The sequence below is a fragment of the Aethalodelphis obliquidens genome, unplaced genomic scaffold (assembly GCF_003676395.1).
Source record: "Aethalodelphis obliquidens isolate GAN/ISIS:26980383/991018 unplaced genomic scaffold, ASM367639v1 scaffold84, whole genome shotgun sequence".
In the NCBI taxonomy this organism is placed as follows: domain Eukaryota; kingdom Metazoa; phylum Chordata; class Mammalia; order Artiodactyla; family Delphinidae; genus Aethalodelphis; species Aethalodelphis obliquidens.
In genome coordinates, this window is record NW_020838028.1 from 778,510 (window position 1) to 797,365 (window position 18,856).

The 18,856-nt window shown below is 46.8% G+C and overlaps 1 protein-coding gene across 7 annotated transcripts in view; it reads left to right on the plus strand.

Moving 5' to 3' along the window:
• The first annotated feature begins 15,816 nt into the window (after nucleotides 1–15,816).
• Nucleotides 15,817–18,856, plus strand: part of SCAF11 (SR-related CTD associated factor 11) — a 73,473-nt gene continuing 70,433 nt past the window's right edge. For 6 of the 7 annotated variants that reach the window (XM_027093523.1, XM_027093520.1, XM_027093525.1 and 3 more), the window contains exon 1: nucleotides 15,927–16,034. The gene's annotated coding sequence lies outside the window, so the exon portion shown is untranslated. Of the gene's footprint in view, nucleotides 16,035–18,856 lie in introns of all 7 variants that reach the window. The other variant, XM_027093524.1, reaches the window with a different exon arrangement.

Here is an 18,856-nt window from a genome sequence, read left to right on the forward strand (position 1 = left end):
CTGTGTGAAGCACTTTGCCAACTCAAGACCAAGTGTGAGGCCCAGCCCTGGACTACCTAAAGGTATTTGATGGGATCCAGCCCTTGCCCCCCTAACTCATGAGAAAAAAAAACAGATAAGGGAGAAGGATGGAGAAGGGGGATAAAGAGGTCTGGGAAAAGAGACAGGTGGATGAAGCTATAAAAGTGGGTATAAAATGTGAAGATCTTTGTTTCACTTGTTAATGCCCAACAGAGAGCATCCATCAAAGAGGCACTAAACAACCACTAGAAACAATGACTTGTCTAGATGACATCAGTCAGGGTCTGCTGTTAGCTACATTAGTGTTGGTCCAACAGGCATGTGGTAAGAATGGGGGCAGGAATGGAGGTTATACATGGGCCCAATGGCATGGGCTCCCATTTACCGAGGCTTATCTACCTACTGTCACTGTCAAATATCCAACCTGTCAGCAACAGAGACCAATGCTTGGCTCCCAATATGGTACCATCCCTTTAGAAAACTTACCAGCTACTTGGTGGCAAGTTGGACCCATTCCCTACACTGGACCTATTCATTCCTACAAGTAGTATCAATCTATTTTGACTGGAATTTAAACGTATTCCGACTTAGACCTCCTGCCTGAAAGGTCTTAGCAAGTACCACTGAGGGTTTAAAGTGTCTTATCTACTGACCTAGGTGTTGGTGCAGCAGTGGGCACATGACCATGGGCTCCACTGATCCTTTCACATACACCACCACCTAGACAAACTGCTGACTGATAGAGCACTGGAATGACCTGTCAAAGATTCAGATGAGGTGTTAGCTTGCAAAGAATACCTTGTGAGGAGAGGCACCACCTTCCAGGACTCAAGGTACACTCTAAATTGATATTCATCATATGGTACAGGGTCCCCAGTAGAGAGAGTACGTGAATCCATTGGCTAAAGGGTGGAAATGGGAGTACCTCTGTATACTGGTTCCCAGTGATCCATCTGGGGAATTTTCAACCTTCTTTCCCCAGAGGCAAGAGGTTTTGGCCTCCAGCAGGGAAATGCTTCCACTAGGGGACAGAGGAAGAGTCCTACTAAATCCCAGCTCTTGCCTGGTCACTTCTGGCTCATCATTCCAAGAAACCAGCAGGCAAGGATAATTGACCTCGATCTTCATTATAATGGCAGCTGTTAGGCAATAGGGATAGGAAAGAATGTTTGATACTTAGGTTATCCATCTGTGTTTTGGTTTTCACTTGCCTAATTTACATGGTACATGGACAGGTACAGCAGCCACAACTAGAAAAGGACTTGGTGATGAAGGTGTCAGGCCCCTTAGTGAAGAGGGTCTGGGTCACTGCACTAAGTAAGCTACCTAGACCTGCAGAGAGTGAGAGGAGTCTACAAAGAGTGGCAGCGGAAGATGATCAGCTTCAATTATGGCCCCAAGAGCAGCTTCAAGGGCTGTTGTTAATCCCACCAACATTTTTCTAGTAAGTTTCTCCAGGAGTAAAGACCCAACAGAATTTTTGAAGAGTTGTTCCTAGATCTTATTATATGTAAATGGGTGGACAGTCATGAATATCCTGGTGCGGAGATCTCCCAACCCAGGACTGAAGAAGTCATTCTACCAGCTGTTGGAATTGTTGGAGGCTGATAAGCTTTCAACTGAATCCTTCTCCAGAACTTACCCCTGGCTCAAGAGAGCCACCCTGCCTTGCAGGTTTTAGTCAAAATGATTGGTCATTGAGGTAGAATATAGTCTTCAGAGTTCCATGTAGGAATGGCTGAGGCCTTTGTTAGACTGCATCACAATTCAACTTCTTCCTCTGCCCAATCCTGCTTCCTTTACTCTTTCCACAGGTGGGTCTTGAAAACAGCCATGTTGGTGAGTCCCACAGGGCCAGGAACTGGGCAGCTCTAGGAGCTGAAAACAGTGGCCCTTCAATAGCCAGGAAGAAATGAGAGCCCTCAGTCCTGCAGCTTCAAGGAGCTGAATTCTGCCAACAACCTAAGTGAACCTAGAAGTGGATCCTTCTGGGACTTCACTGGTGGTCCAGTGGTTAAGAATCTGCCTTCCAATGCAGGGGACGTGGGTTCGATCCCTGGTCAGAGAACTAAGATCCCATATGCCGCGGGGCAACTAAGCCTGCATGCCACAACTACTGAGCTCGGGCACCGCACTAGAGCCCGTGTGCCGCAAACTACAGAGCCCATGTGCTCTGGAACCCGCACGCCATAACTAGAGAAGAGAAATCCCTTATGCCACAGCTAGAGAGAAGCCCGCACACTGCAATGAAGATCCTGTGTGCTGCAACTAAGCCCTGACACAACCAAAAATAAATAAAATAAATAAATAAATAATAAGCCTTAAAAAAAAAGATACATACAAAGGATACTTACTCCAGCATTGTTTATAATGCCACAAAATCCGGACAAATCTGCATTATCAATAAAGGAATGGCTTCAAAAACAGTACATGAATACTACATAATATTGTGCAGCTAGTTAAAAAAATGACCTAGATAAGAGTACCCATTGTAAACTGTTGAGTAAAAAAACGAAGTTGCAGAAAAATATATATGATGTGATGTGTTATTTGTAAAAATAAAAATTAAAACCTGTATTTATATGTATGTGTATCTTGGAAAAAGTATGGAGAGAAACATCAATCTTTTCAAATTGGTTTTACCTAGGACTATCTTTTTCTTTTTATACCATCTTTTTCTTTATATACTTCTGTGTTGTTTGAATTATTGAAATGAATATTTATTACCTTTAATAAAGGTAAAGGTAATAAATTTACCTTTTATTAAATTGAATAATTTCAATATTTTCAATATTTATTGAAATTTCAATAATTTCAATAATTTCAATATTTATTGAAAAGAATATTTATTACCTTTAAAAAAGTGAATGGAAAGTAAAATGAGGAAGTGTCTTAAAATGTACACAAGGGACTTCCCTGGTGGTGCAGTGGTTGAGAATCTGCCTGCCAATGCAGGGGACACGGGTTCGATCCCTGGTCCGGGAAGATCCCACATACCGCGAAGCAACTAAGCCCATGCGCTCTCGTGCTCTAGAGCCCACGAGCCACAACTACTGAGCCCAAGTGCCACAACTACTGAAGCCCGTGCACCTAAAGCCCAAGCTCCGTAACAAGAGAAACCACTGCAAAGAGAAGCCCACGCACCGCAACGAAGAGTAGCCCCTGCTCGATGCAACTAGAGAAAGCCTGCGTGCCGCAACGAAGACCCAACGCAACCAAGTAAATAAATAAAAAAAATTAAATTAAAAAAAGTACACTATTTTTAGATTTAGAGAGAAGAGATAAATTAATCTACAGTAGAGAAGAGACTGAAAATGTGAAGACAGAGTAACCCGTGGAGTAGGCCCTCAGGGGATCTGTTTCAGAGCCGAGTCCCAACTGTACCAAGGCTGATGACTTCACTGTTGTTCCACAAGGAAATGCAAAAAAAGTGTAGTTCATAAAAATTTAGTTTTTTTGTGTTGCAAATACATTTCTTTTAGGAAATCATGATGTTAAAGAGACGGGTGGACTGTTATTTGTCAGGATTAAAAAGTTAGCAGTCCTAGGGCTTCCCTGGTGGCGCAGTGGTTGAGAGTCCGCCTGCCGATACAGGGGACACGGGTTCGTGCCCTAGTACAGGAAGATCCCACATGCCGCGGAGCAGCTAGGTCCGTGAGCCATGGCCGCTGAGCCTGCGCGTCCGGAGCCTGTGCTCCGCAACGGGAGAGGCCACAAGAGTGAGAGGCCCGTGTACCGCAAAAAAAAAAAAAAAAAAAAAAAGTTAGCAGTCCTATGTCAGTTCCCAAAGTGTTAGAAATGGTAATGGCCTGTAAATCCTAAAGTCTGGAATAAATGGATCTACAGCACCAGTAGAAACCTAAGCCTTAATCGAGAGAAGAGATAGTTCTTCCTCTGTGATGGAGGAAAACAAGTGTGTGTGTATACAGACAGTTATAGACAGACTTTGTAGGTACAGGGAAAGAAGTTGAGGAAGTTATTTCCTATAAAGATGGTGATAAGATCTTCTGCTGGGTTCAAGGTTGAGGGGCTCAGTGGGAGTGATTGTAGGGTGAGACCTGAAGGGAGTGGTAAGGGAGGAGGTGCTGTGGGGAATTGGAGACTAAGCTGACAGAAACTGGAGACTTCAAATTTGGAATAATGTCTGACTATATTTTGTTTAGATTTGCTCTTTCCTGAAATTGTCCTTGGTCCTTGTTGTATTCTCTCCCTTATTTGACAATCCCCGCCTCGACCCAGCACTTACTTTTTATTCCTATTAGGTCATTTATATTCTTCCTTAGTTTATGTACTTATCTGTACCCACTAAACTGTCTCTGACACACTGTTCATTTATCTGTAACCACATCGTAGCACCCTCCAGATAGTAGAGACCCAACTGATTGTTGCTGAAATAAATTTAATTCCACACAGAAGACAACTGGACAATAATCAGTATCATCCTGATTAAAATTCTTCACAGTTGTGAAAGCAAGAATAAACCACTGGCTTTCAAAATATATTCCTGTAAACTAACTTAGCGTGCATTTTTCATTTTTTACAAAGATACTGTATATTTGGTCATGGTTTGCTTGTAAGACTCTTAAACTGTACATCCTTTGAATTCATACACTTCTGCTATAAAAATGCCACAGAGATCATTAAACTAAAAACTTCCATTGGAATAGATATGGAAACTGAGGACCAGTAAAATTAGACAATTTATTCAAAACTGCAAAGGTCTTGGGCTTCCCTGGTGGTGCAGGGGTTGAGAGTCCGCCTGCTGATGCAGGGGACACGGGTTCGTGCCCCGGTCCGGGAAGTTCCCACATGCCGTGGAGCGGCTGGGCCCGTGAGCTATGGCCGCTGAGCCTGCGCATCCGGAGCCTGTGCTCCGCAACGGGAGAGGCCGCAACAGTGAGAGGCCCGCATTCCGCAAAAAACAAAACAAAACAAAACTGCAAAGGTCTTAAGTGACAGTCTATATTAGAACCACGTTCCGCATGTAACCAAGTGTCTTTATACCATGATTAATTACCCCTCTTGATTTGACTTTTATTTTGTATTGAATTCAGAAGAGTTAAATTAATGATAGTTGTTATCTCTGATAAAGCTCTGTCAAAAATGATACACTGATTACCTTTCATTTCTAAAGATGCTAATATAGGTTTCTGTTGCTGCATGACATGTTTGATATGTTAAGTGCTGGGTAAAGTGCAACATTCCAATTGGACAATCAGTTGAAGTTTGTTTTATGATGCATATCATGTGTGTATTTTATGGTTATAATAAAATCTACAATTTTGACAGTGGTGGTTGGTATATCAATCTTTACTCCTACATTTTATAGTTCATCTTTTATTTATTTAAAACTCAGTATCTCTTTATTATATTGTAAATAAAAAATACTGAGACAATAGAGAGAATAATATATCTTCATTATGCAAACATTATTAGGAGAATACTGCATGTACAGAAATACACATGGTCTTTTCCCTGGGGATGCAAGAGATGGCCTATCATAAACCATCATCCTCTTTTCTATTTGCACATGAAAGTAAAAGCCACTAGCACATTAGCACAAGAGTGTTTTTCTCTTAAAACATGCTCTCATAATACCTAGGCAGCCAACTGTAAAAAAGTGAAAATTTTACTATCTGCCAGTGAATAAATATATCAAAAGATTTGTGTTGTTTAGTCTTGCTGAAATGGTGTACTGTTATTGTCAATTTAAAAATTGCAGAGGGAAGAACACTCCCAAACTTGTTCTACGAGGCCACCATCATCCTGATACCAAAACCATACAAAGATATCTCAAAAAAAGAAAATTAGAGACCAATATCACTAATGAACATACATGCAAAAACCCCCAACAAAATACTAGCAAACAGAATCCAACAACACATTAAAAAAAATCATACACCATGGGCTTCCCTGGTGGCACAGTGGTTGAGAGTCCATCTGCCAATGCAGGGGACGCGGGTATGTGCTCTGGTCCTGGAAGATCCCACATGCCGCAGAGCGGCTAGACCTGTGAGCCATGGCCGCTGAGCCTGTGCGTCCGGAGCCTGTGCTCCACAATGGGAGAGGCCAAAACAGTGAGAGGCCCCATGTAACGCAAAAAAAAAAAAAACTCCAAAAAACATACACCATGATCAAGTGGGATTTATTCCAGGGATGCAAGGATTCATCAATATATGCAAAACAATCAATGTGATACACCATATTAACAAATTAAGGAATAAACAGTATATGATCATCTCAATAGATGCAGAAAAAGCTTTTGACAAAATTCACCACCTATTTATGATAAAAACTCTCCAGAAAGTGGGCATAGAGGGAACCTACCCCAACATAATAAAAGCCATATACGACAAACCCACAGCAAACATCATTCTCAATGCTGATAAATTGAAAGCATTTCCTCTAAGATCAGGAACAAGACAAGGATGTCCACTCACCACTATTATTCAACATAGCACTGCAAGTCCTAGCCACAGCAATCAGAGAAGAAAAAGAAATAAAAGGAATCCAAATTGGAAAAGAAGAAGTAAAACTGTCACTGTTTGCAGATGATATGATACTATACATAGAAAATCCTAAAGATGCCACCAGAAGACTGCTAGAACTAATCAATGAATTTGGTAAGGTTGCAGGATACAAAATTAATGCACTGAAATCTCTTGCATTCCTATACACTAACAATGAAAGATCAGAAAGAGAAATTAAGGAAACAACCCCATTCACCATTGCAACAAAAAGAATCAAATACCTAGGAATAAACCTACCTAAGGAGGTAAAAGACCTGTACTCAGAAAACTATAAGACACTGATGAAAGAAATCAAAGATGACATAAACAGATGGAGAGATATACCATGTTCTTGGAATGGAAGAATCAATATTGTGAAAATAACTATACTACCCAAAGCAATCTACAGGTTCAATGCAATCCCTATCAATTACCAATGGCATTTTTCACAGAACTAGAACAAGAAATTTTACAATCTGTATGGAAATACAAAAGACCCCGAATAGCCAAAGCAATCTGAAGAAAGAACAACGGAGCTGGAGGAATCAAGTGCCCTGACTTCAGACTATACTACAAAACTACAGTAGTCAAGACAGTATGGTACTGGCACAAAAACAGAAATACAGATCAATGGAACAGGATAGAAAGCCCAGAGATAAACCCATGCATATATGGTCACCTTATCTTTGACAAAGGAGGCAAGAATATACAATGGAGAAAAGACAGCCTCTTCAATAAGTGGTGCTAGGAAAAATGGACAGATACATGTGAAAGAATGAAATTAGAACATATCCTAACACCATACACAAAAATAAAATCAAAATGGATTAAAGACCTAAATGTAAGACCAGACACTATCAAATTCTTAGAGGAAAACATAGGCAGAACACTCTATATCATAAATCACAGCAAGGTCCTTTTTGACCCACCTCCTAGAGTAAGGGAAATAAAAACAAAAATAAACAAATGGGACCTAATGAAACTTCAAAGCTTTTGCACAGCAAAGGAAACCATAAACAAGATGAAAAGACAACCCTCAGAATGGGAGAAAATATTTGCAAATGAAGCAACTGACAAAGCAACTGACAAAAAAAAAATCTCCAAAATATACAAAGAAGCTCATGCAGCTCAATATCAAAAAAACAAACTACCCGGGCTTCCCTGGTGGCACAGTGGTTGAGAGTCCGCCTGCCGATGCAGGGGACATGGGTTCGTGCCCTGGTCTGGGAAGATCCCACATGCCGCGGAGCGGCTAGGCCCGTGAGCCATGGCCGCTGAGCCTGTGCGTCTGGAGCCTGTGCTCCGCAACGGGAGAGGCCACAACAGTGAGAGGCCCGCACACCACACACACTCACAATAAAAACAAACAACCCAATCCAAAAATGGACAGAAGACCTAAATAGAAATTTCTCCAAAGAAGGTATACAGATTGCCAACAAACACATGAAAGCATGTTCAACATCACTAATCATTAGAGAAATGCAAATCAAAACCACAATGAGGTATCATCTCACACTGGTCAGAATGGCAATCATGAAAAAATCTAGAAACAGTAAGTGCTGGAGAGGGTGTGGAGAAAAGGGAACCCTCTTGCACTGTTCGTGGGAACATTAAGTGATACAGCCATTATGGAGAAAAGTATGGAGGTTCCTTATAAAACTAAAAACAGAACTACCATATGACCCAGCAATCCCACTACTGGGCATATACCCTGAGAAAACCATAATTCAAAAAGAGACATGTACCAAAATGTTCATTGCAGCTCTATTTACAGTAGCCAGGACATGGAAACAACCTAAGTGTCCATCAACAGATGAATGCATAAAGAAGATGTGGCACATATATAAAGTGGAATATTACTCAGCCATAAAAAGGAATGAAATTGAGTTATTTGTAGTGAGGTGGATGGATCTAGAATCTGTCATGCAGAGTGAAGTAAGTCAGAAAGAGAAAAACAAATACCACATGCTAACACATATATAAGGAATTTAGAAAAGCAGTTCTGATGAACCTAGTGGCAGAGCAGGAATAAAGATGCAGACACAGAGAACAGACTTGAGGGCACGGGGCGGGGGGGAGGGGAGAGGGAAGGGGAAGCTGGGATGAAGTGAGAGAGTAACATTGACACATATACACTACCAAATGTAAAATAGATAGCTAGTGGGAAGCTGCTGCATAGCACAAGGAGATCAACTCGATATTTTGTGACAACCTAGAGGGACGGGATAGGGAGGGTGGGACAGAGAGGGATATGGGGATATATGTATACATATAGCTGATTCACTTTGTTATACAGCAGAAACTAACACAACTTTGTAAAGCATTTATACTCCAATAAAGATGTGGAAAAGTTTTTTTTTAATAAAAATTATAGTTTTCTCTTTGGCAAATGCTATCATTTGACCTTTGATTAATTTTTATGAGAGAACATTGCCCCCAAAACAAATATGTAAAGAGATTTGTACATAAGTGTAAGGCCAACTGGCCCGAGGCAGGGGAACACAATCAGATTCACAGGTTGCATCAGACCGAAATTCTCTGGACCACCCAGTTCCAGAAACTGCCCTGGAGACATTCCGGACCACCCAGTTCCAGGAACTGACCTGGGGACTTTGAACCCAGCCCAGCCTTCCCGCCTTTCGAGGGGCGGGACTAACCGTCCCCCAGGATACCCGAAAAGACCACCAAATAAGGAATACCCTGTGCCCTCCCAGATTCACCACACCCCTTTCCCTTCTTCCCCTATAAAATTTTGCCCAACCCTCGCCCGGGTGCGACTTCTCTGGCCCCTTTCTCTCGGACCAGTGAACCTCGCCCGGGAGTGCTCCCTAATAAAGCTCACTTGAAGCTTTCCTCTGTTTCGCGGTGCCGTTTGTTAAGATCCGACCTTACATTTGGTGCCGAAACCCAGGAGGGGTACCAAGCCTCGCGGGTTACCGCGCGAGCCGCTCCTCCCCTCCCCCAGGAGACAACCAGGGAACCTCTACTCATCCACCCGATCCGGCAGAAAACGGGGTAAGTCCCCCTCCCTTGTTCCCTCTGACCCTCAGAGTCCCTGCCCACCGGACTCCCTGTCCTTAATCGCGGCCGCGTCAGGGATTCCTCTGTCCTCTCTCCGGTCCTCGGGCAACTGTGGAGACGTCCCAATTGCCTGACCGCCCTCCGACCTGCCGTGAATTGGAGACTGAGACCAGGGACGCCTCTCTCCCCCTCCATTCACTCAGGGACAGACTGGGGGTCATGGGAACCTCACAATCGAAACCAGATTCTAAGACGCCCCTGGGGTGTCTCCTAGCCAATTTTACAGGCCTCGGTTTCTCCCAAGATCTCCGTCGCCGACGGCTTATTTTCTATTCCACTGTGGCCTGGCCATAATATCCTCTAGACAATCAATTCTGAAGGGACTTTCGATTTTAACATACTCCGTGATCTAGATAATTACTGCCGCAGGACGGGCAAATGGTCTGAGGTGCCCTATGTCCAGGTTTTTTGGTATTTGCGCTCCCGCCCCTCCCTTTGCGTCAATTGTTCTACCTCTCAAAATCCTCCTTGCGAAACATCTCCTCCATCCAAAACCTCAATCCCCTTGGATTCCTCCCCACTAACTGACCCTCCCGAATCTCTCGCCTCTCCCCGCTCCAGAACTCCTCTCCAACCTCCACCCTACCCTGAAGCGGTCCCTCCTCCTCCTGAACCCGCTCCGGCCCCTCCAGGCCCCTCCAACCGCTTCCCCGCCTCCCTCAACTGTTTCTCCTCCCACGCCCCTTGCTTACACGCTCTCACGACTCCCAGGATCCAAATCTCCTCTGCCCTCTGAGGGAGGTAGCAGGAGTGGAAGGACTGGTCAGAGTCCATGTCCCTTTTTCTCTCCAAGATCTCTCTCAAATAGAAAAGCGATTAGGCTCCTTTTCTGCCGACTCTTCCCGCTACATCAAAGAATTTCGCTCTCTCTCTCAAGCTTACGATCTAACCTGGCACGATATCTTTGTGATCCTATCTTCTACTCTGACCCCTGACGAGAGGGAAAGAATTCAAACTGCTGCCCGAAACCATGCAGATCAGGTTCACCTTACCGACAACTCCATGCCTGTCGGAGTGACTGCCGTACCTGGCACCGATCCAGGCTAGACTTATCAGGATGGTCAAGATGGCCGTCATAAACGCGACCTCATGATCCAATGCCTCCTGGCTGGCATACAGGCTGCCGCTCATAAGGTAGTCAATTTTGAAAAACTAAAAGAGATAACCCAATAACCTAACGAAAATCCAGCTATCTTTCTCAATCGCCTTACAGAGGCCTTAACTCTCTACACCCGGCTGGACCCCGACACCCCTGCAGGGGCAGCGGTCCTAGCCACCCATTTTATCACCCAATCAGCCCCGGACATCCGAAAGAAATTAAAACGGGCAGAAGACGGCCCTCAAACCCCTATTCGAGATCTGGTAAAAATGGCCTTTAAAGTCTATAATGGCCGTGAGGATTTGGCAGAATCCAGCCGACAGGCTCGGATGCACCAAAAGGTGGCCCTCCGAACCCAAGCTCTTGTAGCCGCCCTAAGGTCGGCCATCTCCCATGGATCACAGCATCCACGGGGTCCGCAAAAGGCAACCCCACCGGGGGCCTGCTTCAAATGCGGAAAAGAAGGCCACTGGGCTCGCCCATGTCCCAATCCCCGACCTCCTTCTAAGCCCTGTCCCAGCTGTGGGCTAACGGGCCACTGGAAGAGTGACTGCCCTACGACTGGCCCTCCCTCAGCATCTCCACGCGGGGGGCAGGCCGACCCAACGGCATTACCACTCGAACTGCTGGGATTGGCTGACGACTGACGGTGCCCGGACTCGAAGACCCCCATCACCCTCGCCGACCCCAGGGTAACGCTACAGGTAGCGGGTAAGTCCATCTCATTTCTGGTGGACACGGGGGCTACCTATTCGGTCCTGCCTACTTATTCCAGGCCAGTTTCTCCTTCCCAGATCTCTGTCATGGGTATTGATGGCAAACCATCCTTCCCACTCCAGACCGGTCCACTCCCATGTCATATCAAAGGGGACTCCCTTTTACTCATTCTTTCTTAGTCATACCATCCTGCCCAGTTCCCTTGCTAGGCCGAGATGTCCTTTTCCACTTAGGGGCCTCCCTCCAGCTCGTTAGACTTGACCCTAAGGTCCCCTCCTCCCAACTCCTGCTTCCTCTTCTCGGCCTGTCTCTAGAACCCTCCCCCTCCTATCCCCCTCTTCCAATCACACCGAACCCAATCAATCCCCAAGTCTGGGATACTTCTAAGCCCATAATAGCAACACACCATTCCCCCGTCCTCATCCGCCTAAAGGACCCCTCCAAATTTCCATCAAGGCCCCAATTTCCCATCTCTGAGACTCACCTTAGGGGACTACAACCTATTATCACCAGACTCCTAAACCAGGGACTCCTCATCCCCACGGACTCTCCCTGCAACACCCCCATCCTGCCTGTCCGCAAGGCCTCTGGGGATTATCGCCTGGTCCAGGACCTCCGAATAATCAATGAGGCCATAATTCCTCTCCACCCAGTAGTACCAAACCCATACACTTTGCTCTCCCATATCCCCCCATCCACAACACACTTTACGGTTCTGGATCTCAAAGATGCCTTTTTCACTGTCCCCCTACATCCCGACTCCTATTTCCTCTTCGCCTTTACCTGGACGGATCCGGATACTCATACTTCCAGTCAGCTCACCTGGACAATTCTTCCCCAGGGCTTCCGCGACAGTCAGGCGCTGGCACGGGACCCCACTTCCTGCTCCCTTACCCCCCGCACACTCCTTCAATATGTAGATGATCTCCTCCTTTGTAGCCCATCTCTTAGCCTCTCAAGACAGCATACTGCAGATCTCCTCAATTACCTTGGCTCTCGCGGTTATCGGGTCTCCCCAGCCAAGGCTCAGTTATCTGTATCTTCTGTAACCTACCTGGGGCTCCACCTTACCCCTACCACAAAAGGTCCAACAGCCGACCGCACCCGGATTATCCGTGAACTCCAGCCTCCGGAAACAGCGGAACAAATTCTCTCCTTTTTGGGCCTTATAGGATTTTTCCGACACTGGATCCCTAACTTTGCTCTCCTCGCTAAACCCTTATATCTAGCCGCTAAAGAAACCCCTCAAGGACCCCTCACCTCTCCTTCTGCCGTTCGACAGGCCTTTCTCACCCTCCGTAATGCTCTGATATCTTCTCCTCCCCTTTCTCTGCCCAACCCAAACCGACCTTTTCACCTTTTTGTGGATGAACGGGCCGGAATAGCCACTGGACTCCTTGCCCAGCCTGTAGGGCCTTCCTACCGCCCCGTGGCTTACCTCTCCAAACAGCTAGACCCAGCCATTCGGGGATGGCAACCATGCCTTCGGGCCCTAGCAGCGGTAGCCGAACTGACCAAACAAACACTCAAACTGACTCTGGCCCACCCACTAACCGTGTTTTCCTCCCACCGGCTGGTCGACCTCCTAGGCCACAAGTCTCTCTCCCTCCTGGGCCCCTCCTGCATCCAGGAGTTCCACCTACTATTCATTGAAAACCCAGCTATTTCTCTTGATCTCTCCCCTTGCCTGAACCCGGCTTCCCTCCTGCCTATCTCTGGCACCGGGGGTTTTCCATCGCATTCCTGCCCTCATGTCATAGAAGTCTTCAAACCACTAAGAGAGGGACTCTTTGACACCCCTCTTTCAAACCCGGACCGCATCCTCTTCGTAGCATGCTCGCTCCCTGTTTTCTTAGGTTCCTTCGCAGGTGCATGGAGGAAGTCTCTCGGGTGGCCACAACCCAAATGCTCCTCGGTCCTTACACATTGCTTCCTACAGAACCCCCCACTGGTCTCCCCTAAGCCTCGGACCTCTGGTCGCCCGACTCCCATTTCGACGCCCCCATTCAGCATGAAGTAGCCAGAGATCAGAACGCCGCCCCATTACACCAAAGATGTTGGGATATAAGGCCAACTGGCCCGAGGCAGGGGAACACAATCAGATTCACAGGTTGCATCAGACCGAAATTCTCCGGACCACCCAGTTTCAGAAACTGCCTTGGAGACATTCCGGACCACCCAGTTCCAGGAACTGACTTGGGAACTTTGAACCCAGCCCAGCCTTCCCGCCTTTCGAGGGGCGGGACTAACGGTCCCCCAGGATACCCGAAAAGACCACCAAATAAGGAATACCCTGCGCCCTCCCAGATTCACCACACCCCTTTCCCTTCTTCCCCTATAAAGTCTTGCCCAAGCCTCGCCCGGGCGCGACTTCTCTGGCCCCCTTTCTCTCGGACCAGTGAACCTCGTCCGGGAGCGCTCCCTAATAAAGCTCACTTGAAGCTTTCCTCTGTTTCGCGGTGCTGTTTGTTAAGATCCGACCTTACAATAAGTTTTTACATAAAAGAAGAATGTTGTACCAGAAGTCACTATCTGGAGTTTTACTCCTAGAGGTTGGATTCTCCTGGGTGAGGACGTGCATATATATGTAACAAAGCTACATTCAGTCAGATGGCTCATAACAGTGCTTGTTGATCTGGTTACATCACATAATTATTTAAACAAAGTTTTCAGTGATTGTCTTAGTCATCCTTTAATCACATTCTTTATAATGTACTGTTATAAACTCCTCTATATCATTATTTCTTCAAATATCCCAAACACAGTAGAGCCCATCTAAATTCCCAAAGCTCACATCCAAAACTATACATCGTAAAACTCCCAAGACTTTGAAAACAGACAAGGCTGCCATTCATATATTCCTATATGATCCTTTCGCAATTATCTACCAAGTTCTTACTGAGGGACAGGCACTGTGCCAGGAGCTGTTGTTCGCAAAGTGTTCCGGCATTGTTCCCAGGGCTCACTGTGTGAGACAGGCACTGAGCAGACCAAACACGCTGAACAGGATGCGGTTGTCAGAGAAAGGAGGGGGCACGGCAGCCAGCCTAGTTTGGGCGAGTGCCGCAAGGATGTACCCAGTCGGCGGGGTCCCGAGAAAGTGGGGAGGAAAGTCATCCCAGGCAGGGTTCAGGGTGGCTAGTAGAGCGCAACGCGCACGTTAAGGGAGGAAGGGGCAGACGACCCGAAAAGTTGCTAGCGGCAAGGTTGGATGTAACCGAGACTTGGGTGAACCAAGGCTGCGGGGTGGCCCGGAGGCAGAGCTTCATCACTCGGGGCTGTTGGCTGGACAATGACGTGGGCGGGGTGGGGGGGGGGGCTGCAAGGACCCGCTGGTAGAAGAGTAGACACCGACGGCAGGAAGAGTAGTCAGGAGCGTGAAGAAATTGACCGGAAGAGAAACTATAAGATTAAAGAGTCAGTGACTTTAAAAAACAGCGTGAAAGGTATTTTTGAGGTAAAATAAAAGATTTGACGACCCGACGGAGAAGGAACTGACAATGGCACGCACGTTCAGTATCGCACGCTCCGACATATTCTTGAATGAATCATCACATGTCACTATCTAACCATCAAGTGGATCCGGATCAAGTTTAATTTTTTTGTTGTGGTAATTAAGACACGGGGATATGCCTAGGCTTGATGAGTCACGTGGGAAACCTCTCCAAGGCCTTTTACAAATGCCCACCCGGAGGGAAAAAAGAGGTGGGCTTACAAGTTATGGCCACTTCAGCCTCCTCTCAAGATGTAATTCAGGCGGGCAACGCTGCTGGGTGAAAATTCAATACACAGCCAAACAACATATCAACACTCTTTTCAATATCAGATTACCATAAAGATAGGATAGCAAATGCCGCGCAAACCCCCTCACGTCCCGGTCCCCAAGACCCTTCTTCATTGTCTTCAGTAGTTTATCCCGTACAGCCGCCAAAGCAGGGCGGACTCCAGCGTGCCACGCATGGCGCATGCGCAGGACCCGAGACTTGGGAGGAGAGCTGAGGTTCTGAGGATGTTTCCCAGAAGCCCGGGCCACTCGCTAGCGGCCTCCGTCTCGCTCGCAGGCCGCGTGACGTGACTCCGCCCGTCACGTTCCTCTGTCGCAAACGGTGGTTTGCCAGCGCCCCCTTGCGGTCCGGTTGAGCGCTGCGGCCGTGCACGCAGGGCCAGAGCGAGCGAGTAGGGCAAGCGCGGAGGGTCCCGCCGCCGCCGCCGCCGCCGCCGCCGCCGCCGCCGCCGCCGCCGCCGCCGCCGCCGCCGGCGTCACCGTAGCGCGCCGACCTGTGGTGGCGCGGCTGAGTGGATAGGAGCGGAGCGGGGGGTGAGGGGGAAGAGGACGCGCGGAGCGGGGAGGGAGGAGGCCAGACGAGGCGGGGGGAGGGGGAGCAGCGGTGGCGCAAGCCGCGCGGAGCCGCGCAGCCCGGGTCCGCTCCCTGCTCCGCCGCTGCCACCCGCCCCAGGCAGCAGAGCCGGCGCCCCAGCGGCCCCCGGAACACCTCAAAGCGAACGAAGGAGTCCATGTTGGGGAACTTGGCGGCGGCGTGACGGGGACCTAGGGACTTGCAGTGGGGCCGCCGCCGCCGGAGCCAGCGCCTCGATCTCAGTCGGAGGTAAACACGGGCCGACCCTGGGGGTGGACGGGCGCGGGCAGCTGTCGGGGGAGGGTGGGGGTTACGGGCCGGCGCAGAGCCGGTGAGCGGGCCCGGGGCGACGGGAGGGCGGACAAAGTTTCGGAATCCGCGCGGCCCAGGCGGCGTTCTGCGCACGGAGGAAAGTTGAAGCCGCTTCTCGAAGCGGGGAAAGCTGCGGCGGGGAGGGCCCCACCTTCCCTCTCGCCACCCCACGAGGGCGGCCCCGTTTCGGCCGCCGCCGCCTAGCTGTCGGTACCCCGTCCCATTTCCTCCTTGTGGCCTACCCGCCTCCCGCCGCCTCCGCCGGCGCAGCCCGTACCCGCCCGGGGGTCCTGGGGGAGTGGGTTGAGGCTAGAGGCTCAGCTACAGGGTCGCTACACGTCCACCCCCTCCCTCCGGGGAAACGTGTCCTTCTGGGCTTCCGGGCGCTCCCTGACCCCCGCGCCCGCTTGACTTGGGAGACTTTGCTTTTGTCAATAGCGTCCAAGCCAGCTTGTGAAACCAAACTTTACTGCGCCGTGACCTCTCGGAGTGCGCGACTAGGGAAGTGCCGGCGCTTCTGAGCATCCGCGTTTACCCCATGCCCTGAATTTCAAACTCTTCTCCCACCGCCGATTTTTAAACCAATTTCCTGCACTGACAACAAAAGGGCCGGGAGATCTAAACTTAGCTGCACCAGTCGCCCCTCCTCAGATACTAGGAATTTTGAACCGTTGAAGTCAGATCTTAGAGATGGCTGGCCGTCTTGCTCCCCATTTTGAAAAATTGTTCTAAAAGTAAGCGCCTGATTTAGAGTAGTTGATTAAAACATTCAGACTCGAATGCGGAATTTTAAAATATCCTCAAAGTATTTCTGTACCGCATTACATAAAGTGTCTACGAGGTGAGAGTTTTTCATTCATTTTGGATTGCATTTTAACATCTTTGTCATACTACTAGTGAACTAAGATTTTTAGGCAAAACTGACCAAAACGTTTTTAATGTAATGCTTTGGCTAGTAGATGCTGTTCTAAAATTTTCCCAATTTGGGAAATTCACTGAATATTGGAAAGAGCATGTTTAATAGATGCATTTCTTTCATTTTAAGAGAGAAGCTAATTCATACATGTGACCACTTACCTCAGTAGCAGGGTATTGAAGTACATTCTTAAATAACTGGTCGTTTTTGTGTTTTATTGGTATTAAAATTTTGATATGTAATCAAGTCTTTTTCCAGACTGTTCCTTTCTCTTTCCTGTTTCTTTGGCAGTTGGCTTAATCATTTCACTTTTTTTGCTCTTGGCTAAGAGCTTCAGTAAAAAGTTTGTGGGACTTTTGTTTTTGTTGTTTAACTTACTGGGCAGAAGAAATGAAACTGTCTTTGGATTTCTTTTGTCTTATACTATCCTATCAAAGATAATCTGAATTTACTTTGTATTTTGTTTATGCATTATGAAGGTTTTTTAAAAAAAATTAGAAATTCTTATTGTAACTGCATTTTTTTCGCTGTATTATTTTTTGGTGCTTGCAAGTATAGTAATAATCATTCCATTTTACATTCAGATAGTGACCTTTTTGCCTGATAATTTGAGTACATCTTAAGTTTTTGGCTGGGTAAGATTTGGATATCTGCTTACTCTAAGTGTATTCATGCTGTAAAGACACTCTTCACTATGTTAAGGGGGAGAAGAACTGTGGAAGAAAATGGAAAATTGTTCCTAAATATGCTGCCTGAAACATATGTCATGGAGAAATTTTTAAGGGAAATTTTTTTGTATGCCTTTAGGCAGTGGTAACGGGGTTCTTGGGTTAAGATTGAAACTTTTCAGAGATTATTCAGCTTCCCCATAATTCTTTGGGGACTAACCAATACTTTAAGCAATTTTCTTTAAAAGTAAGCAGTTTTCTTTAAAAGCTGTGCTGTTAATCAGAGATAGGATGAATCAATGCTGTTACATGATGTTGATTCATCAGTAGCATCTTTTAGTAATAAGAGAGTGCAGAATTATCCTACTCATCTACCTAATACAGAACTTTTTTTTTTTTTTTTAGTTTCATCAGTGAGAAATAGTTGTAAAACCTTACTAAGGAGAGTGGCAGGCATAAAAGTAATAAAGAATTAGCCCTAGAATAATTTTCATTGTAACTTCCTTTTAGTAAGCTCTGCCATCATTTACTCTTGTCTTTTAGTGATGTAAGTTGGATCTTGACTTACCTTGCCCAGTGAAATAATCTTTTCTTTTTTAAATTAATTTATTTTATTTTTGGCTGCGTTGGGTTTTCATTGTTGCTCACAGGCTTTCTCTAGTTGTGGCGAGTAGGGGCTACTCTTAACTGCGGTGCGCGGGCTTCTCAATGCGGTGGCTTCTCTTGTTGCAGGGCATGGGCTCTAGGTGCGCGGGCTTCAGTAGTTGTGGCACGCGGGCTCTAGAGTGCAGGCTCAGTAGTTGTGGCGCACGGGCTTAGTTGCTCCGCGGCATGTGGGATCTTCCCAGACCAGGGCTCAAACCCACATCCCCTGCATTGGCAGGCGGATTCTTAACCACTGCGCCACCAGGGAAGCCCCAGTGAAATAATCTTAATTGTATCCTCTGTCCTGAAGAGTAAGTTAATAGCTTTGTATCTTATCTTGCATCCAAGGGCTAACTTTTAGTAGCACTGACTAGAGCCTAGAGTTAAAATACCCTTTATCATTTTATTGCTGTTCCCAAGACTCATCTTTGCATTGTTGTGGTCCTTGCTTTTCTTATTTAAAGCCGTGGCTTTGTAATTCCTAGTACTTAAGCACATAAAAGTTCAATATAAAATTTAAAAACAGCATT